At 46.6% G+C, this 24,453-nt stretch overlaps 8 non-coding genes across 8 annotated transcripts; 6 read left to right on the top strand and 2 right to left on the bottom strand.

Moving 5' to 3' along the window:
- Positions 1 to 1,097: 1,097 nt before the first annotated feature.
- Positions 1,098 to 1,169, bottom strand: TRNAD-GUC (transfer RNA aspartic acid (anticodon GUC)). Its single transcript has one exon. It is a non-coding gene; the product is annotated as a tRNA-Asp (tRNA).
- Positions 1,170 to 3,107: 1,938 nt separating this feature from the next.
- On the top strand, positions 3,108 to 3,189 carry TRNAL-AAG (transfer RNA leucine (anticodon AAG)). Its single transcript has one exon. It is a non-coding gene; the product is annotated as a tRNA-Leu (tRNA).
- A 3,762-nt stretch (positions 3,190 to 6,951) lies between these two features.
- Positions 6,952 to 7,033, bottom strand: TRNAS-UGA (transfer RNA serine (anticodon UGA)). The gene has a single exon. It is a non-coding gene; the product is annotated as a tRNA-Ser (tRNA).
- Positions 7,034 to 11,455: 4,422 nt separating this feature from the next.
- Positions 11,456 to 11,529, top strand: TRNAI-AAU (transfer RNA isoleucine (anticodon AAU)). Its single transcript has one exon. It is a non-coding gene; the product is annotated as a tRNA-Ile (tRNA).
- A 1,864-nt stretch (positions 11,530 to 13,393) lies between these two features.
- Positions 13,394 to 13,467, top strand: TRNAT-AGU (transfer RNA threonine (anticodon AGU)). The gene has a single exon. It is a non-coding gene; the product is annotated as a tRNA-Thr (tRNA).
- A 7,585-nt stretch (positions 13,468 to 21,052) lies between these two features.
- On the top strand, positions 21,053 to 21,134 carry TRNAS-AGA (transfer RNA serine (anticodon AGA)). Its single transcript has one exon. It is a non-coding gene; the product is annotated as a tRNA-Ser (tRNA).
- Positions 21,135 to 23,151: 2,017 nt separating this feature from the next.
- TRNAI-AAU (transfer RNA isoleucine (anticodon AAU)) lies at positions 23,152 to 23,225 on the top strand. Its single transcript has one exon. It is a non-coding gene; the product is annotated as a tRNA-Ile (tRNA).
- Positions 23,226 to 23,572: 347 nt separating this feature from the next.
- Positions 23,573 to 23,644, top strand: TRNAD-GUC (transfer RNA aspartic acid (anticodon GUC)). Its single transcript has one exon. It is a non-coding gene; the product is annotated as a tRNA-Asp (tRNA).
- The last annotated feature ends 809 nt before the right edge of the window (positions 23,645 to 24,453 follow it).

The following is a 24,453-nucleotide window of genomic DNA, read 5'->3' as shown; positions in this document are numbered from 1 at the left end:
CCCCATTCTCATTCATTTTTCATGTGCTCCCACACAGTATAATCCTCCTACAGTCACCCGTAAATTATATGCCCCCCCTTCATCTGCTCCAGTGTCATGCCATTCTCCCCCCCTTCATCTTCCCCAGTGTCATGCCGTTCTCCCCTTCATCTGCCCCAGTGTCATGCCGTTTCCCCTTCTTCATTTTTCCCAGTGTCATGCCGTTCTCCCCTTCATCTGCCCCAGTGTCATGCCGTTCTCCCCCCTTCATCTGCCCCAGTGCCATGCCATTCTCCCCCCCCCTTCATTTGCCCCCAGTTTCATGGGCCCCCTTCATTCCACCTTAATGTTTAACACAAAACAAACACTTACACTCACCTTCCATCGCTTCCCCGACACTCTCTCCGCTCTCTCACTCCACTCACATAGTTGTAGGCCCGATGTGACGTCATCACATCGCACCTACAAATGCAGAAGACAGACCGCAGCGTTAAGGCAGGAGCTCAGCTTTGACAGCAACTGCTTTAATCGCCTATGTATTCAGCTCATTGGCCTCCGACAGATGCCGATGAGCTGAAATCGGGACAGGCAAGTGCTTGGGCGGGCAAGTGCCGGGGGCCCCCAGAGGCACTGTGGGCCCTGGCACTTGCCCGACTATGTCGTGTGCTGACGCCGGCCCTGTCGTGGCCTATCGTTCTCTTTGCAGATTAGTCTCTTGCACCGCACATCATGTCCAGACTGGAGCAACTCAGTTGTGATTTTCTCAGCTCTGGACATACATGACATTACTCAGCTGCAGACTTCGGCTTCTGATCAGAATGCAAGGAATCAGATGTGTGAAGAATATTTCAGCGCTGTCCCTTTAAGGAATTTACCATCTAATCTAACGCTATAGCAATTCCTCGTTAGTATCACAGATCCTATGGGCTTTATGTAGCGGAACATTAAAATAGGCACAGAAGGAATTAAATAGAAGTAGGTGCTATTATATAAATGCTTTACATTGTAGAATAACTTCTGTCACGTCTGCTGATGCTGAGTCTTCACAGTAAGAGAATTTCCAGAAGCTTCCATGTAATGTGGGCATACATTCATTAAAAGAAACAAAAAAGTTTAGCCTCCCCGTCGGGGAATTGAACCCCGGTCTCCCGCGTGACAGGCGGGGATACTTACCACTATACTAACGAGGAATTGCTATGTGTTTAGGGTCTACGGTAAACTTCTTAAAGGGACAGTGCTGAAATATTCTTCATACTTCTGATCCATTGAGGTGATCAGAAGCCAAAATCACGGCCGCAAAATAGCGCCGCGTATACGATCCACGCTCCCATTGAAATCAATGGGGAAGTGTTTAGAAGCGCTCGCGTGTACGGCTCGGAATGAGCCGAGCGCTTACGCCATGTGAAGGGGCCCTAACACACATAATCACTATAAAGTACTTTTCTCTCCACAACCCGCGGAAAACACATGGATCCCATTATAGTCTATGGGGTCCATGTGGTTTCCTTAGGTAACCGCTTTTTAGTGCACATAGGTTTTTGATCAGGGGTCCCCATGTGGACTTCCCGAACGAAATACCGAAAGCAGATGTGAACCGGGCCTTAGGAACATTGTAAAGTGGTTCTCCGGGACCTGCTTACTAATGGCCCACGCTGATCAGCTGCCTGAAGCTGTATATGAGGCTTGGCTGTCATTCAAGTGAGCGGGAGCTGCAGTTCTCCAGAGCCACCATTACAATGTACGGAGTCGTAAGATATATACAGGTTGCAGGTCCATACACAGTATTGTATTATCAGCATTCACTTGACTAGGGGCCTAGTTGCTATTAGATGTATACCTTGTATCCAGCGTCCAGCAGCTGATCGGTGCAGGGTCCCAGTGTCAGACACCCACTGATAAGATCCTGTGGATAGGTCATCAGTATCCATTACCTTCAGATACCCTTTAAGACTCTTTAAGTGCAGGGGACATCACACTGCAATTATTATTTAAAGTGGTTTTCGCCATCGCCTGTACATAGAATAAGGGATAACTTGCAGGTCAGTGGGGCTCTGGCCTACACCAATCAGGAGAATGCTGCATGGAGTGATGGTTGGCAGCATGCGCAGCGCTCCATTCATTTCAATGGAAGTGCTGGAGATAGCTGAAGTACAGCGCTATCTTTGGCACTCCCATTGAAATGAATGAAGCTGCATGTGCTGAGGCAGGAGACAGTCTGTGAGCTAAGTAATAGGCAGGTCAGGACTGCATCGATGCCCCCTGCTGGGCTGCAGGCAGAGCTACAAATAACCCAGCTAGGAAGCCTCTTCCCCAATCTCTGCCCGGCAGCTGCTGCTACTACAAAAGTGAAAGTAAATAAAGGTTTTTCGCTACTCCATAGCTGCCGCCCGTACCCCTGCCCTCCTTAGCTCTGTGACTGGCCGTTCTGATTGTCAACCTGACAGTCCGGACCATCGTACATAGCCTGGCTCAGCTAATGGTGGTGCAATGCTGAAGCCAGGGGGACGCTTAAGCTGCGAGGCCCTGGGCAATTGCCCAGTTCACCCCAACTCCTAACGCCAGCCCTGCCTGCAGCCAGCTGTAGATGGCCAGGGCCCCGGACTGCTATGATAGCCGGCCTGGTTCCCCATCCACTATACATACTGTTATTGGCACATGACCAGGCCCTTTCCAATAGATGACAGCCCCTGGCAGGTGAGTAAAAATAATGAACACATATACTCACCTCTCCTGCGATCTGCCTAAGCTGTCACATGGGGCGTGGCGACGTAATGACATCAGTGCACCCCACGTTACTGCTGAGGCCCAATCACAAACCTCAGCAGTGACCTCTGAAGACAGCAGGACAAAGCGAGGATGCCCAGGAAAGGTGAGTATTTTTTTGACCGAATGTGCAGATTGAGTGGGGTTTCTGTGCTCGGTTTCTATCTGTGGAATATGGAGCGGACACTCACTGAAGTCAGGTTCGGATGGAAGGCGCGCCGATATCATCCCATTGCCGTCTGTTAAATAAGTCAGAACCCACTGTGCGGGCGTTTGTGAATGTCAATTAAGCTAAATAATTAGTGCTTCGTTATTGCCCGATGATTATGAGTCACAAGTCCTTGGATGGACCAAGTTCTCTATGTGGTAGCGTGGCCGAGCGGTCTAAGGCGCTGGATTAAGGCTCCAGTCTCTTCGGGGGCGTGGGTTCGAATCCCACCGCTGCCATTTCTTTTCTGCTTCTTGCACTTTGACATCAGTTCACCTGTATCAATAGGAAGAATCAGATTAGACCTGCTTATACGAGGTTTGTGAAAATTGGACATAATATTTAGTTTTTTTTTTTACTAATTCAGTCATTCCCTATATAAACTTTCTTCCCGGGAGGGTTCTGTTGTACTGAAGAGTATTAAAGATTTTATGAACTGTTAACTAGTTCAAGCTTAGGCCTTCTTTCTTTGCAGGCCATTTATCCCTGCAGCGCCCCCACAGGGATAATGAGATGTTACACAATGTCCTTTCAAGTCAATGTGTTGTCTTTGTGATGCAGGACAGGACAGCTCATCCAGAGCAAGAGATACATTTTGCAAGTACTTTCCCCTCTGGCCAAGTTTTCATCCAAGTTCTCAAAGAAGGTCTTACTGAATGCTCTTCAGGGCTCCTAGGAACCTATCTATAAAACATAGTGTAGAATACTCTTAGGACTCCTAAGAACCTATCTATAAAACATAGTGTAGAATACTCTTAGGACTCCTAGGAACCTATCTATAAAACATAGTGTAGAATACTCTTAGGACTCCTAGGAACCTATCTATAAAACATAGTGTAGAATACTCTTAGGACTCCTAGGAACCTATCTATAAAACATAGTGTAGAATACTCTTAGGACTCCTAGGAACCTATCTATAAAACATAGTGTAGAATACTCTTAGGACTCCTAGGAACCTATCTATAAAACATAGTGTAGAATACTCTTAGGGCTCCTAGGAACCTATCTATAAAACATAGTGTAGAATACTCTTAGGGCTCCTAGGAACCTATCTATAAAACATAGTGTAGAATACTCTTAGGACTCCTAGGTACTTATCTATAATACATAGTGTAGAATACTCTTAGGGCTCCTAGGAACCTATCTATAAAACATAGTGTAGAATACTCTTAGGACTCCTAGGAACCTATCTATAAAACATAGTGTAGAATACTCTTAGGACTCCTAGGTACTTATCTATAAAACATAGTGTAGAATACTCTTAGGGCTCCTAGGAACCTATCTATAAAACATAGTGTAGAATACTCTTAGGACTCCTAGGAACCTATCTATAAAACATAGTGTAGAATACTCTTAGGACTCCTAGGAAACTATCTATAAAACATAGTGTAGAATACTCTTAGGACTCCTAGGAACCTATCTATAAAACATAGTGTAGAATACTCTTAGGACTCCTAGGAACCTATCTATAAAACATAGTGTAGAATACTCTTAGGACTCCTAGGAACCTATCTATAAACATAGTGTAGAATACTCTTAGGACTCCCAGGAACTTATCTATAAACATAGTGTAGAATACTCTTAGGGCCCCTAGGAACCTATCTATAAACATAGTGTAGAATACTCTTAGGGCTCCTAGGAACCTATCTATAAACATAGTGTAGAATACTCTTAGGACTCCCAGGAACTTATCTATAAACATAGTGTAGAATACTCTTAGGGCCCCTAGGAACCTATCTATAAACATAGTGTAGAATACTCTTAGGACTCCCAGGAACTTATCTATAAACATAGTGTAGAATACTCTTAGGACTCCTAGGATCTTATCTATAAAACATAGTGTAGAATACTCTTAGGGGTCCTAGGAACCTATCTATAATACATAGTGTAGAATACTCTTAGGACTCCTAGGAACCTATCTATAAAACATAGTGTATAATACTGTCAGGACTCCCAGGAACTTATCTATAAACATAGTGTAGAATACTCTTAGGACTCCTAGGATCTTATCTATAAAACATAGTGTAGAATACTCTTAGGGGTCCTAGGAACCTATCTATAATACATAGTGTAGAATACTCTTAGGACTCCTAGGAACCTATCTATAAAACATAGTGTATAATACTGTCAGGACTCCTAGGAACCTATCTATAAACATAGTGTAGAATACTCTTAGGACTCCTAGGAACCTATCTATAAAACATAGTGTAGAACACTCTTAGGACTCCTAGGAACCTATCTATAATACATAGTGTAGAACACTTTTAGGGACCCTAGGAACCTATCTATCCAATTTCTAACTCTTTAAGGCAAACACAGCTGGTTATGTCATAGGGAAGTTCCATATATATATATACACTCACCGGCCACTTTATTAGGTACACCTGTCCAACTGCTCGTTAACACTTAATTTCTAATCAGCCAATCACATGGTGGCAACTCAGTGCATTTAGGCATGTAGACATGGTCAAGACAATCTCCTGCAGTTCAAACCGAGCATCAGTATGGGGAAGAAAGGTGATTTGAGTGCCTTTGAACGTGGCATGGTTGTTGGTGCCAGAAGGGCTGGTCTGAGTATTTCAGAAACTGCTGATCTACTGGGATTTTCACGCACAACCATCTCTAGGGTTTACAGAGAATGGTCCGAAAAAGAAAAAACATCCAGTGAGCGGCAGTTCTGTGGGCGGAAATGCGTTGTTGATGCCAGAGGTCAGAGGAGAATGGCCAGACTGGTTCGAGCTGATAGAAAGGCAACAGTGACTCAAATAGCCACCCGTTACAACCAAGGTAGCCAGAAGAGCATCTCTGAACGCCGCACAGTACGTCGAACTTTGAGGCAGATGGGCTACAGCAGCAGAAGACCACACCGGGTGCCACTCCTTTCAGCTAAGAACAGGAAACTGAGGCTACAATTTGCACAAGCTCATCGAAATTGGACAATTGAAGATTGGAAAAACGTTGCCTGGTCTGATGAGTCTCGATTTCTGCTGCGACATTCGGATGGTAGGGTCAGAATTTGGCGTCAACAACATGAAAGCATGGATCCATCCTGCCTTGTATCGGTAACGGTTCAGGCTGGTGGTGGTGGTGTCATGGTGTGGGGAATATTTTCTTGGCACTCTTTGGGCCCCTTGGTACCAATTGAGCATCGTTGCAACGCCAAAGCCTACCTGAGTATTGTTGCTGACCATGTCCATCCCTTTCTGACCACAATGTACCCAACATCTGATGGCTACTTTCAGCAGGATAATGCAATGCCATGTCATAAAGCTGGAATCATCTCAGACTGGTTTCTTGAACATGACAATGAGTTCACTGTACTCCAATGGCCTCCACAGTCACCAGATCTCAATCCAATAGAGGAGCATCTTTGGGATGTGGTGGAACGGGAGATTCGCATCATGGATGTGCAGCCAACAAATCTGCGGCAACTGTGTGATGCCATCATGTCAATATGGACCAAAATCTCTGAGGAATGCTTCCAGCACCTTGTTGTATCTATGCCACGAAGAATTGAGGCAGTTCTGAAGGCACAAGGGGGTCCAACCCGTTACTAGCATGGTGTACCTAATAAAGTGGCCGGTGAGTGTATATATATATATATATATATATATATATATATATGAAAAACAAATGTTAAGCAGTGACTACAAACTCAGAATTAAACCATGCATTACAATGAGACTCTAATTTGCATATTTTATCACTTGAAATGCTACAAAATTAGCCTCCCAAAAGGTCTAGCTATGATTTACTGTACCACAACTTTGTATTCAGTAAGACCTTCCTTTCGAACTTGCATGAAAACTTGGCCAGAATGGAAAGTACTTGCTCTGGAGGAGCTGTCCTGTCCTGCATTACAAAGACAACATAATGATTTGAAAGGACATTGTGTAACTTCTTATTTCCCCTGTGGTGGCGCTGCAGGGATAAATGGCCTGATCATGAACAGGCTAACAGCTCATAAATATCAATATCAATGCATGATAAAATCAAAAGATCGCTGTGAGCAGGATTTGAACCTGCGCGGGGAGACCCCATTGGATTTCAAGTCCAACGCCTTAACCACTCAGCCATCACAGCTTACTTCTATGTAGCTTAGACACTCCAAAAATGGTGAGTGTGGTGATTGTAGAATTGTCTTTGAATTATTTGTTGTTTTCTGACTACAAAATTGATGTAGTTTGTTTTTAGATGACTATCGTTAAACCCTAGGGTCACCACTTTTGGAGTTTGGATTTTAGATCTTAGACCTGATTAATCCTTTGGAATATTATTGAAGGCCACTTCAGAATAGTCCAATGGGTTACTCTTAGCCATTCTTGGGTGTTGTTAGCTGTATGTTTTGAGTCATTTTCCTGTTGCTAGACCCATGACCTGCGACTGAGACCAAGCTTTCTGACACTGGGTAGCACATTTCTTTCTAGAATCCCTTGATAGTCTTGAGTAGAGATGAGCGAGTAGTATTCGATCGAATAACTCCCCTGCATAGTTATTGGAGTACACAGTCGAATACCACATGGTAGCCGCAGTAAAAATTTGATTCCCCTCCCACCTTCCCTGGCCCTTTTTTTACACTAATAACTATGCAGGGGAAGTATTTGATCAAGTATACTCACTCATCTCTAGTCTTGAGATTTCATTGTACCCTGCACAGATTCAAGACCCCCTGTGCCAGATGCAGCAAAGCAGCCCCAGAACATAACAGAGCCTCCTCCATGTGTCACAGTAGGGACAGTCTTGTTTTCAAGATAGGCTTAATTTTTTCATCTGTGAACATAGAGCTGATGTGCCTTGCCAAAAAGTTAGATTTTTGTCTTATCTGACCATAGGACATTATCCCAGAAGCTTTGTGGCTTGTCAACATGTAGTTTGGCAAATTCCAGTTTGTCAGATTCAAGTTATTTCTGTGACCATTGTGGGTTTTTCTTTCATTAAACGATGGGCACCAACAATTTGTCCACGTGCGTATGTTGTTTACACCAAAGCTCTACCATGTAGGCTTGGACTGGCTGACTGGGGTATCAGTGGACCAGGGGACTCTGGAGCTCCACTTTTTTTTTTTTAATAAGCAGTGAAGGTCAGGTAACAGCCCCCATAAACTTACCTACCTCCGCTCCTGCTCATGCACTTTTCCTCTTCAACCTCCATGGGGCCCATATGAACTGCACAATACATCATCACAATATGATGTGTGGTGCACAAGGCCTATTGAAGGCTGAAGAGGAGGCTGCGAGCAGGATCGGGGATGGGGGAATGAATGCAGCCACTTCTCTCAGTTTTTACTGATCTAGTTATTAAAGATACAACCAAATCACAGAACCAGGGACAAGTAGCGCCGTGACTTCGTTCTACTACTGATAGAGCAGGAAGCCACAGGCTTCTTGTTCTGCCACTCCTTGACTTGTAGATCACAGGCTACATTGAGATTGTGGCCTACAATGGGTAAGTATGGGTACTTACCTGTCTGCTCTCCAAACTCTTAACTGATATTCACAAGGGACTGTGAAGGAGGTTCCGATTTTTTAATAGAAAGCACTCAGATGCCATCCAAGTGCCTTCCTTCCTCCTCTGATTTCAATGGGGGGTTCCATTCTATTCCTTTGTTACTGAGCTGGATAAGGCAAGCCACGTGTTCCACAGAAAGAAAGGGAACTCCGAAACTGGAGAAGAGATGGGACAAGCCAGGGCCGGTACATGGGTATCAGTCAGGTCAGGACAGCAGACAAATGCAGAATCAGAAACACAGGTATCTGGTAGACTAACTATAACTAACCAACAGGCCACCGGCGATATATTGTGCCGAAATGAGTGTCTATTCACACACCTGTGCCAAGAATGGTGGCCATAAAAACTGGACGTAATGGCGGTTGTGTATCTGTTCAGCGACATCCATTTTGCACAAAAATTAATTTACCCATCTCACTGATCTATTGGTAATGGCCATCACTTGGATGGAAAATATATCAGGCCTTAAAAATAAGATGCAGAAAAAAAGTCTTAGAAAATTAAAATAGGCACATAAGGAGATACATAGAAGTAGGTGCTATCATAGAAGATGCCTTACAGTGTATAATAACTTCTGAGTCTTCACAGTATGAGAATATCCAGAAGATTCTATGTAATCTTGACATACAATCAAACAAAAAGTTCAGCCTCCCCGTCGGGTAATCGACCCCCGGTCTCCCGCGTGACAGGCGGGGATACTTACCACTATACTAACAAGGAACTGCTATATCTTTAGCTTAGATGGTAATCTCCTTAAAGGGACAGTGCTGAAATATTCTCAACAAATTCATTGAGATGATCAGAAGCCAAAGTCTGCAGCTGAGTGATGTCATGTATGTACAGGGCTCAAAGAATCAAGACTGAGTCGCTCCAGTCTGGGCATGAGATGGGGTGCGAGAGACTAATCTGCAAAGAGAACGTTAGGCCAGGGGCGTAACAGCCGAAGTAGCAGCTGCCACAGGGCTTGGGACAATGGGGGCCCGGCAACACCCGCTAATGCTGCGCTTTTTTTTTTTTTTAATAGGCCGTTACCTGCTGGAGTCACTCCATATGGTATCGGGCCCTATTTACTTACCGACCCCGAGTTTAATGATTGGAGGCCCAGGGTTGGTGAGGGAACATAAAAAAACTGTGTTATTCACCTCCGGGCTCCAGACAGGCTTCGGCCCTAGTTGTGTGATGTCCCTGACGTCACGTGATCAGGGCCCGCATCTCGGATCATGTGACGTCCTGGAAGTCATTGAAGATAATACTGTGTGCAGGGGCCACTATGGGGTATAATACTGTGTACAGGGGCCACTATGGGACGTAATACTGTGTACAGGGGCCACTATGGGACATAATACTGTGTGCAGGGGCCACTATGGGACATAATACTGTGTGCAGGGGCCACTATGGGGGATAATACTGTGTATAGGGGCCACTATGGGACATAATACTGTGTGCAGGGGCCACTATGGGGTATAATACTGTGTGCAGGGGCCACTATGGGGGATAATACTGTGTACAGGGGCCACTATGGGGGATAATACTGTGTGCAGGAGCCACTATGGGGGATAATACTGTGTGCAGGGGCCACTAAGGGACATAATACTGTGTGCAGGGGCCACTAAGGGGCATAATACTGTGTGTAGGGGCCACTATGGGGGATAATACTGTGTGTAGGGGCCACTATGGGGGATAATACTGTGTGCAGGGGCCACTATGGGACATAATACTGTGTGCAGGGACCACTATGGGGGATAATACTGTGTGCAGGGGCCACTATGGGACATAATACTGTGTGCAGGGGCCACTAAGGGGCATAATACTGTGTGCAGGAGCCACTATGGGGGATAATACTGTGTGCAGGGGCCACTAAGGGGCATAATACTGTGTGCAGGGGCCACTATGGGGGATAATACTGTGTGCAGGGGCCACTAAGGGGCATAATACTGTGTGCAGGAGCCACTATGGGGGATAATACTGTGTGCAGGGGCCACTAAGGGGCATAATACTGTGTGCAGGGGCCACTATGGGGGATAATACTGTGTGGGGGCCACTATGGGACATAATACTGTGTGCAGGGGCCACTATGGGGGATAATACTGTGTGCAGGGGCCACTATGGGGCATAATACTGTGTGCAGGGGCCACTAAGGGACATAATACTGTGTGCAAGGGGCCACTATGGGGGATAATACTGTGTGCAGGGGCCACTATGGGGCATAATACTGTGTGCAGGGGCCACTAAGGGACATAATACTGTGTGCAAGGGGCCACTATGGGGGATAATACTGTGTGCAGGGGCCACTATGGGGGATAATACTGTGTGCAGGGGCCACTATGGGGGATAATACTGTGTGCAGGGAGCACTATGGGACATAATACTGTGTACAGGGGCCACTATGGGACATTATACTGTGTGCAGGGGCCACTATGGGTCATAATACTGTGTCCAGGGGCCACTATGGGACATAATACTGTGTGCAGGGGCCACTATGGGGGATAATACTGTGTGCAGGGGCCACTTTTAGCTATTTCTGTAGATGTATATAGAGCGTGGTATCCGTGATCTGACAGAGCGGAGTATAGCGAGGAGGAGATGATGGTCAATAGTGTCAAATGGTGCTGAGAGATCCAGAAGAATAAGAGAAGTCCCCATCTGCCCAGACTAAGAGAATCCTGCAAATAAACTATTTTACCAACTCTGAGCGACTACTAGGAGGAGTCCAGTAATAGTGAAAGTGAAAGCTGTGAGGGGAGGAGAGAGGAAGAGGAGGGGGGAGGCGTAAGATATCTGATTGGTGCAGGTCACACACCCTGCATACACATCCTAGAAGAAATCGGCCACTCAGTAAGTATAACAGTGACAATGTGAATCTACAAAGACCAGGACAACAAAGGAAATCCCAACCTCCTTGTAGTTATATTCCTGCAGCTTTACTAGAAACTATTTCTTTACTTCCCATGTGATCTGTTTTCGTTCTGAGTTGTGGAAAAAAACTTTTCTTCATGAGGCCGGTTAGCTCAGTTGGTTAGAGCGTGGTGCTAATAACGCCAAGGTCGCGGGTTCGATCCCCGTACGGGCCAGACTGATTTTTTATCTTTAACTATTTGAAAAACACATGCCACCACAATTTTTGGACTTTTTGGCCCACTAGAAAGGTATAAGATGTAAATGATAGTGAAGGTAATGTTACCGGTGACTGTATATAGGGACTTGTAGCGTGTGAGGACCCTCCAACTTACCATCTGATACAGTCTTTTATGTGTGAACAGGAAGTAAATTCTCTCTTCATTCCTATAAGACTCTCAACAAGGCTCTACTAGAAAGAAAGCTGAAGGAGGGAGCTAAGAACAAGGAAGATGGTCCTCAAACCCAGGACATGGTCTTCAGGGAATGTGGTCTGTTTCCCTTTAAGGAATTGTGCCTGAAAGCAATTACTATGGCAAATCCTCGTTAGTATAGTGGTAAGTATCCCCGCCTGTCACGCGGGAGACTGGGGTTCGATTCCCCGACGGGGAGGCTAAAGCTTTTTATTAGTATTACAAGCAAAATTGACAAAAGGAAGTAAAATATTGAAGACAATGATAGAAACTATTCAGAGCATTTATATAGAAATAATTTTACAGTAACGGTGAAGAGACTAAGTCTCTTTTATACTCACGTGACACGTCTTTCCTTCTAGTCCTGGCTGCAGTAAGTTCTCTCTAAAATCAACAGGAAAGTGGGAAAAACCAAGTAAATATTCAAAAAACTATAGAAGTCTCCTCCACCCGGTATAAAAACAGTCTGTATGTCCTGCAGCCACATGTGTACAGACTCTAAGAAGAAGAATAGGAAGAAGAGGGAGGGACATGAACAATGGCGGACCTGTTCTACCAAACATTGCTGTGATGTCCGGGGTATAATGTAGAAGGGAATTACAGGACAAGCTCCAGGTCAGGGTTCCGAATATTTCACCCCTACTGGGACAGGAATGAGGACAATTAGAAGGCCGGAGTTCAGGGAACCTTCAGAATTAGATTTGGACAATTTGCTCAAAATAACTGGTGCCACATAAAGACAGAAAAAGGGATCACATGACCTCGGGCCAGGCGGGCTTCCCCATAATGCCTTGCAGGGTGTCCTCAGCCAATCACCAGTGACTCTAGGTGTGAGGTCACTTCTCATTCATTCATTTCACCTAGAAGAAAAAGGAAGCGCTCAGCTCGCTCTTCAGATTCTTAAATTCCCATTGAAATGAGTGTATGGTGTATTTTTTAGAATTTTTTGAATCAGAATTTGGAGGGGTTTTTGAAATTCTGGATTTTTTTTTCTGCCTGGCCAGTATCCTCCATGTGAACAGGTCCTAAAACTATCCTAATGACAATGCACTTGGTTTGCGAGCGGCGTTGAGACCTAGCCAAAACATCTCCTGTAACTGTGACCTACAGGCCGAACAAAAAGAGAGGCCATCAACCCAGGGTGGGCTCCAGCTACTTACTTTTCTATATACAGCTGAATGCACTAACCAACTTTGCCACAGAATCATTATACTTTGCAGTTAAGGCCTCATTCACATCTGTATTTGGTATTCCATTTGGAGAGTCCACATGGGGACCCCTGAACAGAATACTGAACGCATTGACAAGCGGTGATCACATGAAAGTGACTAATAAACTATAATAGAGTCCGTGTGTTTTCCGCGTGGTGTCCGCACGAGTCATGCGGGGAGAAAAGTCATTCATGAAGTACGTTTCTCTCTGCATGACTCCTGCAGACGCCGCGCAGAAAACACACGGACCCCATTATAGTCTATGCAGTCTGCAGAGTTCCCTAGTAACCGCTTTCTAATGCATATAGGTCTCCATTCAGGGGGTCCCCGAGCAGACTTCCTAAATCAAAACCCCAATGTGGATGTGAATCGGGCCTAAAAAACTGTTTCTGAAGAAAAACAAGACTTAGGCAGTTGGCGCTGTGGCTTAGTTGGTTAAAGCGCCTGTCTAGTAAACAGGAGATCCTGAGTTCGAATCTCAGCAGTGCCTTGTCTTTTCTATATTTGGAAGATGAGGTCAGTATGATGACATTACTGTATATACCTGCATCAGCCCATAGACAGCTCCAGCCAGAAGATTCTTGAACCCTGCGGTGCACTGTTAGGACAGTGTGGCCGGTCTAGTTGTGCGGACGGTACCAAGCACAGTGGGCTTCTCTTTGTGCACTTTTGGCTAAAAACCTTGGACCAATTTCAAGCATGATGGGACTTTTACACTTGAGGACTTTGTATAGAGAATAGCAGGGTGTTGAAAAATGGAAGAACTAAGGATACCTGGCAAGTAAACCGCATATAAGTGTCCTGGACAGGAGAAATGGTCATTGTTATATGGGCCAGAAGGAGAAGAAATAGAGAAGCTACAACTACTACACCCGGAGAAGATGACACCTAGGAATCAGATCCATGTAGGGGTTAAGACAAGTACACATAAAACTATACTGTGTGTTCCTGTACTACTTGTGTTTACTGAAGGTTATGCTTGGCCTGCTGTAAGAAAGGAACCTTCCCAGATGTCTTGCATCACATAGTCCTTGTGTTTGTGGCCATTACAGATAAGCAAGTCAAACACATCAAATGAGCAACCTAACAAAACCTTGTAGCAAGAAGTTGTTCCCAAACTGAGCTTTTGCACCCAGGCCTGTGAGCCTTAAGGGTATATTCACACGTAGTTTTTGATCAGGGTTTTGAGGCCATAATCGCCTCAAAACCCTGACCAAAAATTGTAAAAAGAAATGTAAATTCTTTCCCCCAAAAAACCAAATCCTTAACATATTTTTTTATAGATACACTGTATTATATAGATAGGTTCCTAGGAGCCCTAAGAGTGTTCTACACTATGTTTTATAGATAGGTTCCTAGGAGACCTGACAGTATTCTACACTATGTTATATAGATAGGTTCCTAGGAGCCCTAAGAGTATTCTACACTATGTTTTATAGATAGGTTCCTAGGAGACCTGACAGTATTCTACACTATGTTATATAGATAGGTTCCTAGGAGCCCTAAGAGTATTCTACACTATGTATTATAGATAGGTTCCTAGGAGTCCTAAGAGTATTCTACACTATGTTATATAGATAGGTTCCTAGGAGCCCTAAGAGTATTCTACACTATGTTTTATAGATAGGTTCCTAGGAGTCCTAAGAGTATTCTACACTATGTTTTATAGATAGGTTCCTAGGAGCCCTAAGAGTATTCTACACTATGTTTTATAGATAGGTTCCTAGGAGACCTGACAGTATTCTACACTATGTGTTATAGATAGGTTCCTAGGAGTCCTAAGAGTATTCTACACTATGTTTTATAGATAGGTTCCTAGGAGCCCTAAGAGTATTCTACACTATGTTTTATAGATAGGTTCCTAGGAGCCCTAAGAGTATTCTACACTATGTGTTATAGATAGGTTCCTAGGAGCCCTAAGAGTATTCTACACTATGTGTTATAGATAGGTTCCTAGGAGCCCTAAGAGTATTCTACACTATGTATTATAGATAGGTTCCTAGGAGCCCTAAGAGTATTCTACACTATGTGTTATAGATAGGTTCCTAGGAGTCCTAAGAGTATTCTACACTATGTATTATAGATAGGTTCCTAGGAGCCCTAAGAGTATTCTACACTATGTTTTATAGATAGGTTCTTAGGAGCCCTAAGAGTATTCTACACTATGTTTTATAGATAGGTTTAGGAGGAGTCCTAAGAGTGTAATATCTTCAGAAGGTAGGGTAGTCTTCTTAATTACTTTAGAAAGAAAGATTATGAATGATAATCTGTTTTCCCTTAGACCAAACAGCAGCACAACTGGGGTATTCCTGCACCTATGAGCTGTTAGGACAGGTGGAATTTTTAATTACCTAACAGCTTTTGACCTCTAGAAGAGGCCGGAAGACCTGCTCCTCCCTTGTGTTAGTAACAAGTATGATCTACAGAGCAATTCATAAAGGTGACACACACATATACATCACATATTGTACAATAGCACCTCTTAGGGAGGGAGCCTTGTGCTGCTGTTTGGGCTAAGGGAAAACAGATTATCATTCATAATCTTTCTTTCCCCCTACGCCCAACAGCAGCACAACAGGGGATTTAGCAAGTATTATCTCCCCTAGCGCGGGACCTCCTGGCAGGCTGATGCCAAGACGGAGTGCCCAAATGCTGTAGCATCGGTCGTACGCCAGTCCAATCTGTAGTGTTTGGCAAAAGTCAGCTGTGAGCTCCAAGAGGCTGCAGCACATATCTGCTCTAGAGAGAGGAACCGTGTTTCTGCCCATGATGTCGCCACTGATCGGGTGGCATGGGCTCGTAGGAAATCTGGAAAAGGAAGATTCTGAGCCCGTAGGGAACAGCTGATAGCTTCTCTGATCCATCTAGACAGGGTTACCTTTGATGCTTTAGCGCCTCTATTGTGGCCAAACACATTAATCAGAAGATTCTCTGATCTTCGGAAGGGTGCTGTACGGTCCAGGTAGATACGTAGTGCTCTTACCAGATCCAGTGTGTGTAGCTTCTCCTCCTGCTCAGTGGCAGGGGAGGGAAAGAAACCCAGTAGGGTGATCACTTGATTGGTGTTCTGAAGTGTTGGTACCTTCGGCAAGAATCCTGGGACGAACCTTAGCTGTACTCTGTCAGGAAAGAAAGTTATGAAAGGTTCGGAGGCTGCTAGAGCCTGCAATTCGCCAACCCTCTTGGCAGAGGTTATTGCCAACAGAAAGGTCACTTTAAATGACAGGTACTTCCAGTCCACTTCAGATAATGGTTCGAAGGGGGGCGCACAGAGCCCTTGTAGAACCGTGGCCAGGTCCCACCTTGGGACAGGGGGCCGTACCTGGGGGCGGAGCCTGGCAGCCCCCCTAAGGAACTGTTTGACAAGAGGATCTTGTGATAACCGTGTCTCCAGAAGAGCAGATAGAGCTGACACTTGAATCTTGAGGGTGGCAGGTGCTAGTCCTCTTTCCAGACCGTTCTGTAAGAACTCCAGGACTGCATCTCTGTACACCAATTTTGGAATATCCGGGCGATCCTCTGGTAGCTCTGATTAGTTGCCTCTGCTCTTGAGTGGGCTAAGGTACTTAGCACTCCCTGGGACAATCCTCTGTCTGCGCGTATGGCGCGGTTAACCTCCAGGCAGTGAGGTTGAATTTGTCTAGGCCCAGGCAAGGCCGACTGTTCAGTGACACCAGGTTCCTGACTGGTGGAAGCCTCCAGTAGTTCCCCCGACTCATAAGGATAAGGTCGGTGAACCATGACCTTTTTGGCCAGAACGGCATGATCACTATTGCCGAAGTCTGGTCCTGCCTGAGTTTCGCCAATACCTTTGGGATCATCAGGATGGGAGGGAACACGTATGCCACTTCGAACCTCCATGGTATTGACAGGGCATCCACAGCCAAAGGGTTGTCTTCCCGGTACAGGGAGCAAAACCTTTCTACTTTGGCATTGTGTTGGGTGGCCATCAGATCCACCTCGGGGAGACCCCACCTCCTGGTCAGGTAGTGGAAGATGTCCTGATTCAAGGAACATTCGCCTGCGGTCGGGCGGCCTCTGCTGAGTTGATCCGCTAAGATGTTCAGGCGGCCCTGGATATGTACCGCGGCCAGCTGGGAGAGGTTTCGTTCTGCCCAGGAGAAGATCAGGTTGGTGACTTGCATGAGCAAGGGGGACCTGGTTCCTCCCTGCTTGTTGATATAGTGGACTGTCGTCAGATTGTCTGATCTTACTTTGACCGCTTTCCCTCGTAGAAGTGGTGCAAATGACAGAAGAGCTCGATGAACTGCGGTAAGCTCGCGCCAGTTGGATGAGTGCGACCTCTCCCGCTGATTCCATGTACCTTGAACCGGGGTCTCCCCCAGATGAGCTCCCCAGCCTGTGAGGGAGGCATCTGTAGTCAACAGGGTCCAGGCGGGCTGGACCGAGGACTTCCCATCTCGCAGATGGGTCCACCAGGGCAAGGTTTGCCGGGTGCTGATGGTTAACTGGATTGGCTTCTGTAAACCTGAAGGACTGTGATTCCAGACTCTCAAGATCTCGTTCTGTAGAGGGCGCATATGCCATAGGGCCCAAGGAACTGCATCTAGGGCAGCGGACATCAATCCAAGGACCTTCATAGCCGTCCTGATGGTGACCTTCTGTGTGGAAGACAAATGATGTGCTGCCCGAGCAATTTTCCTTTTGCGAGGAGAGGGTAGAGAGACCGTCATGTTGAGAGAGTCTAGAATAAGTCCCAGGAACTGAACTCGTGTTGATGGCACCATCACTGACTTCTGCCAGTTTACCAGCCACCCCAGCTTGTCTAGTAGAGCTACGACGGTCTGCACCTGCGTGGTAAGAACCTCCTTTGAATGAGCCTTCAGAAGCCAGTCATCCAGGTACGGGACTATGAATATGCCTTGAAGGCGCAGGGCGGCAGCGACCGGAGCTATAACCTTTGTGAAGGTGTGGGGGCGGAGGATATGCCGAATGGGAGGGCTGCGAACTGAAAGTGCGCCTCTTTCCCTTCTATGTATACGGCAATCCTTAGGAACTTTCGGTGTGCCAGAAAGATGGGTACGTGGAGGTAGGCGTCCTTCAGGTCCAGAGTGACGAAGTGATCTCCAGGGTGCATGAAAGGTAGTACTGACCTTATGGTTTCCATGCGAAACCGCAGCCTGCGGATGAAGTGATTCAGATACCTGAGATCGATGATCATACGCCACTCGCCTGATGGCTTGGGGACCAAGAAACCTGGAGAGTAGACGCCTGTGCCTTGCTCTGCGCGAGGAACCACCTCTAGGGGGGCCTTGTCCACGTACTCCTGAATCAATCTCTCCAGATGAAGTTGTTTGGGGCCCTGAAGAGGGCGGGTTCTTACCATCTTCTCTGGCGGCTGGGAAACCAAATTAATTTTATAGTCTTCTGGATCGTCTGGATGACCCAGGGGTCCCGAATATTCTGCCGCCAGGCCTCCACATAGTGGGAAAGACGACCGCCCACCCCAGGGGAGGGGGGGGGGTAGGAAGGGGGGGTGTACTGAGAGGGAATTAGAAGGGGGCATTCTTACGGCCACGAGATGAGCCCCAACCTCTTCCTCTCCCAGATCGCCGCTGGCCTCTGGTGCCTCTCCGGGTGCCTCTTCCTCGAAAGGAGGTACTCCGACCTTCAAGGGGCTGTGGCAGGTTCTTGCCCTTGGAGTCGGCCCAGCCTTCCATGATGTAGTCGAGCTCCCTTCCGAACAGCCGTCCGGGCTCAAAGGGGAGACCATAGAGGCTATTTTTGGAAGTAAGGTCAGCCTTCCAGGGCTTCAGCCATAGGAGTCGGCGAGCCACAGTAGCCAGTGCCATGGATCTAGCCGCCAGACGGGTCTGAAAATGGGTAGCCTCTGTCAGGTGATCCACCAACAGCGTGATGTCGGACACTGCTGCAAGGAGATCATCACGATCCACGCCGGAATCGATGTCCTTTGCCAGGGATGACAGTTCTGCGCGTAAGCCAGTTGCTACCTCATTCGCGACCATGCCCAAAGAGGCCTGGGCAGAGGCGGACGAATATACACGCCTCAAAGATCCTTCGACTCGGCGATCCATGGGGTCCCTGAGGCCCGAGCCGTCCCCTGATGGAAGGATGGAGCGCCTTGATAACTTGGCCACGGCGACGTCCACCTTTGGTGGGGGACCCCACGCCTTTAGTTGACTTTCAGAGACGGGAAAAAGTGCTTTGAAGCGTCTGGATGGTGCAAAGGATCTCTCCGGGTGCCTCCATTCGCCCTCCATCAGGCGGAGCATCTCCGAAGAGGGCCTGAAGGTACGAGACCTACGGCTAGAGCCTTCCCCGCCTTCCCGGTCTCTGATTCTTAGGGTCTTGAATACTCTGGACATTTTGTCCAGGGGAAAAATCTCCTTCTCCTCCTCCATACTAGAAGACGACTCCACATCCCTGAGGCGCAGCTTTTCCAGAGGCGGCAGGGACAATTCACAATCCAGCCGTGGCCTCTTGGCCAGGGAGACGGCTTCCATCCTTTTCATGGAGTCCTGGACGTACCCCTTCACCCAGGAAACCATCTCTCGCATGGGAGTTGTTTCAACAGAGGGGGCCCTGCACCCCTGACAGAACCGATATTGGGAGTCATCAGGCAGCGGCACTCTACAGGAAGCGCACGCCAGATGCTTCCTTTTGGAAGCAGCCTTCCTTCTAGGAGGAACAGTGGAGGAAGAAGAAGACATTCTGAGGAGGAAGAAAAGGATACACTAACTACTTACTGCTCCCAGGGATGCAACTCCCCAACCTCCCTCCCCCCCCCCAGCCATGTCCACCGAACCTTAGTCAATGAAGACAGCTCTCCAGCAATGAAATGACCAGGGAGCTTCACCAACTGATGTGCTTGCAACCGGAGCGACAAGCACTAACTGAAGCTCTAGGGGGACTTAAATAGGCCAGGGGGCGGGGTTTTGTCCGGAGCCCCGCCCAGGGGGCAGGGGCTACAACGGAGCCAGAATCTCCATGAGAAAAGGGGGAGGGGGGAAGACAGGGGGGAGGGGGGGGATCTGACTCAGGTAAGGTCCCCGAACCCCCAGACGCTCGTGTCTAGGGGTTATCCTCTTTCCGTCTGCCGCGAGACCCGCGCACTGCGCATGCGCGGCGGACCCTGCTAGACGGCGGACCCGAGGAACCTGAGAAAGGTTCCTAGGTCTAGCGTTCCTATACCCGGGGAAAGCCCCAACCCGGCGCGCCAGCCAGACAGGAGCGCGCACGAGCCGGCAGGGTCCCCGCCGGGAGAAGAGGACCCCTGCTGAAATAGAAGAGGATGTCCAAGAAAAAGATCTTCCGCTGTCAGGTACGGATGGGGGAGAGTAGTGGACCCCTATAGGAGGTCAGAACACCTGCTCGCCCCTTGATCACCTGTCCTGTCCCACAGGACAGAAAAAAACACAAGGGAGGAGCAGGTCTTCCGGCCTCTTATAGGGGTCAAAAGCTGTTAGGTAATTAAAAAGTCCACCTGTCCTAACAGCTCATAGGGGCAGAAATACCCCAGTTGTGCTGCTGTTGGGCGTAGGGGGAAAGATGCATATCAGTCTTTGGAATTTCTTTTTGGCCTCTTTCTAATTTTCTTTGGAACCATAAACAGTTCATCGAGCTGGGACAGATGCTGCATCACATGGCTGTCATCATGTCATCAGATGCCGGAGGTGACATACGAGAGACACAGTGCTTGATGCGACACCCCAGAATGCTGACTAAACAGAGGAGCGGGGGATCTGAGAATAACTTCCCTGAGGTGACATGGCTCAGCCTATACATTACATCATATATAATCCCACAGGGGCGCAACGGAATATGGTTCCTGCACTTCCCAGCCATTGGGATATAAGACTGGACTTGGAGAAATTGGAAAAATGGAAACCAATTCCCTGGTTGTTAAGAGAAATAAATATAAGGAAAAATGAAGGTAAAAATAAAATTGCAGACCTCTTAGTGACCCAAAATGAAATTGTCTTTAAGAAAGCCAACAATATAGGCAATGTAATAACACAAACTACTAACACCTTTCCTTGATGAGATTGGGAAATCCAATGGAGTTACCATGGCAGTCTTGGCTATCAACATCAGTAGTCGTGGCCGAGTGGTTAAGGCGATGGACTAGAAATCCATTGGGGTCTCCCCGCGCAGGTTCAAATCCTGCCGACTACGGTTTTGGTTTGTTGTCTCCATTCATTTTTATTTAGACATAATAATTAGAGATGAGCGAACAGTGTTCTATCGAACACATGTTCGATCGGATATCAGGCTGTTCGATTCGAATCGAACATCACGTGGCAAACTCCAAAAAAATTCGATTCCCCTCCCACCTTCCCTGGCGCTTTTTTGAACCAATAATAGCGCAGGGGAGGTGGGACCGGAACTACGACACCGGAGGCATCGGAAAAAATCAGAAAAAGTCATTGGCTGCCGAAATCAGGTGACCTCCATTTTAGACGAATAGTGGATTTCAAATCCGGGTCATATGAGAATGTGAACTTTGTGACTATGAGACAGGGATAGCTGTACAGGCAGGGATAGCTAGGGATAACCTTTATTTAGGGGGGAATGTTATTAAAAATAACTTTTTGGGGCTCTATCGGGGGTGTAATTGTGATTTTTGTGAGATAAACTTTTTCCCATAGGAATGCATTGGCCAGTGCTGATTGGCCAGAGTTCATAATTCGGCCAATCAGCGCTGTCTCTGCTGGAGGAGGCGGAGTCTAAGATCGCTCCACACCCGTCTCCATTCTGGTCCGACCTTAGACTCCGCCTCCTCCAGCAGAGCCAGCGCTGATTGGCCGAATTATGTACTCTGGCCAATCAGAGCTGGCCAATGCATTCTATTGGTGTGATAAAGCAGAGCTGAATGTGTGTGCTGAGCTCAACTACGCCGGTGGCGTAGCCGAGAGTTCAGTGCACGGCCAGCTCTGCTATGCCGGAGATTGAGCACCCTCGGAGATGTAGCCGTGCTGATGCTGTCAACACTGCTACATCTGATACTGGAACACAATGGAGACTGCTGTGGAGCTCAGCACACACATTCAGCTCTGCTGCATCACGCCAATAGAATGCATTGGCCAGCGCTGATTGGCCAGTTTACAGAATTCGGCCAATCAGCGCTGGCTCTGCCGGAGGAGGCGGAGTCTAAGGTCGGACCTGAATGGAGACTGGTGTGGAGCGATCTTAGACTCCGCCTCCTCCGGCAGAGCCAGCGCTGATTGGCCGAATTCTGTAAACTGGCCAATCAGCGCTGGCCAATGCATTCCTATTGGAAAAAGTTAGCTTGTGAAAATCGCAAGCTGACAGGGATTTCCATGTAATAAAGTGACTTTTATGCCCCCAGACATGCTTCCCCTGCTGTCCCAGTGTCATTCCAGAGGTGTTGGCATCATTTCCTGGGGTGTCATAGTGGACTTGGTGACCCTCCTGAGACTGATTTGGGTTTCCCCCTTAACGAGTATCTGTTCCCCATAGACTATAATGGGGTTCGAAACCCATTCGAACACACGAACAGTGAGCGACTGTTCGAATCGGATTTCGAACTTCGAACATTTTGGTGTTCGCTCATCTCTAATAATAATCCAAACTGTGGTGACTAGAGTTTCGTGAATTGCTTCGTACTGAGTCGGGTTCAACTCAAAAATTACAAATTATTAGTTTTTTTAATTAAATTAAGCAAATGTAGATTCGTCTCAGGTGAACTAACATGGCCGTCGCTTCATACTGTGGTGTCTTCAGACCCCAGAATATAATAGGTGGAGGTCCAAGGGAGTTGAAAAAACAAACAAACATTTGTACTCACTCAAGGGGTTAATAATATTAAAATAAAACTTTATTTATATAATTGCACCATATTCTGCAGAACTTTACAAATCAGAGGGTCAATGAGACATTACAGAGCAATAATTCAGGAGTTTATATTGTATTCTATAGAGAGTAGGCAATGAGTACAGTGACTGGCACAGACCAGAGGTAGCGGTATAGTGTCTGGCACAGTCTGGAGTGACTGGCAGGGGCAGCGGGATAAATCTGATTGGTGCAGGTCACACAGCAGCAACAGAAACTGTGCAGTGTGTAGGACAAACACATCATTGTAGTTGTTCTTGTATTTTTATTAGACGCAATCTTTTACTTACTATTTTATTTTTATTTTTTTTTGAGTTTGATAAAAAGAATTTCTGTAAGTGGCCGGTTAGCTCAGTTGGTTAGAGCGTGGTGCTAATAACGCCAAGGTCGCGGGTTCGATCCCCGTACGGGCCAGACTAATATTTTATTTCTGAGCAATTTAAAGAAACACCAAAGATTTCAGACTTTTTGGCCCACTAGAAAGGTATAAGATGTAAATGATAGTGAAGGTAATGTGACCGGTGACTGTATTTGTGAATTATACAATCCTTTATGGTCCTGACTTGCAGCGTGTGAGGACCCTCCGACTCACCAGTTCCCTCTTCATTCCTATAAGACTCTCATCAAGGTTCTCCTAGAGAGAAAACCGAAGCAGGAACCAAAGAACAAGCAAGATGGTCCTCAAACCCAAAACATGGGCTTGAGAAATGTGGTCTGTTTCCCTTTAAGGAATTGTGCCTGAAAGCAAATACTATGGCAACTCCTCGTTAGTATAGTGGTAAGTATCCCCGCCTGTCACGCGGGAGACCGGGGTTCGATTCCCCGACGGGGAGGCTAAGGCTTTTTATTAGTATTACAAGCAAAATTGACAAAAAGGAGGTAAAATATTGAAGAGAACCATAGAAACTATTCAGAGCATTTATATAGAGATAATTTTACAGTAACGGTGAAGAGACTAAGTATCACAGCCTTTTATACTCACGTGACTTGTCTTTCCTTCTAGTCCTGGCTGCAGTAAGTTCTCTCTAAAATCAACAGGAAAGTGGGAAAAACCAATATTCAGAAAACTATAGAAGTCTCCTCCACCCAGTATAAAAACAGTCTGTATGTCCTGCAGCCACATGTGTACAGACTCTAAGAAGAAGAATAGGAAGAAGAGGGAGGGACATGAACAATGGCGGACCTGTTCTACCAAACATTGCTGTGATGTCCGGGGTATAATGTAGAAGGGAATTACAGGACAAGCTCCAGGACAAGAAGGCCAATTAGAAGGCCGGAGTTCAGGGAACCTTCAGAATTAGATTTGGGCAATTTGGTTAAAAAAATTGATGCCACATAAAGACCGAAAAGGGATCACATGACCTTGGGCCAGGCGAGCCTCCCCATAATACCTTGCAGGCAGTCCTCAGCCAATCACCAGCGACTCTAGGCGTGAGGTCACTTCTCATTCATTCATTTCATCTAGAAGAAAAAAGAAATGTCCTCTTAGTTGTTAGGTTTTTTTTTATCACAATTTGGAGGGTTTTTCAAAAACACATCAAAGTTTGTTTCTAATTCCTAAAGGAGATTTTTGTTTGCCTGACCACTATCCTCCATGTGAACGTGTCCTAAAACTGTCACAGTTGGGAGCGCTGCTGAGAGC

The sequence above is a fragment of the Leptodactylus fuscus genome, chromosome 5 (assembly GCF_031893055.1).
Source record: "Leptodactylus fuscus isolate aLepFus1 chromosome 5, aLepFus1.hap2, whole genome shotgun sequence".
Classification (NCBI taxonomy): Eukaryota; Metazoa; Chordata; class Amphibia; order Anura; family Leptodactylidae; genus Leptodactylus; species Leptodactylus fuscus.
The sequence above is the reverse complement of the archived record's forward strand: the minus strand, read 5'-3'. Positions and strand labels throughout refer to the sequence as shown.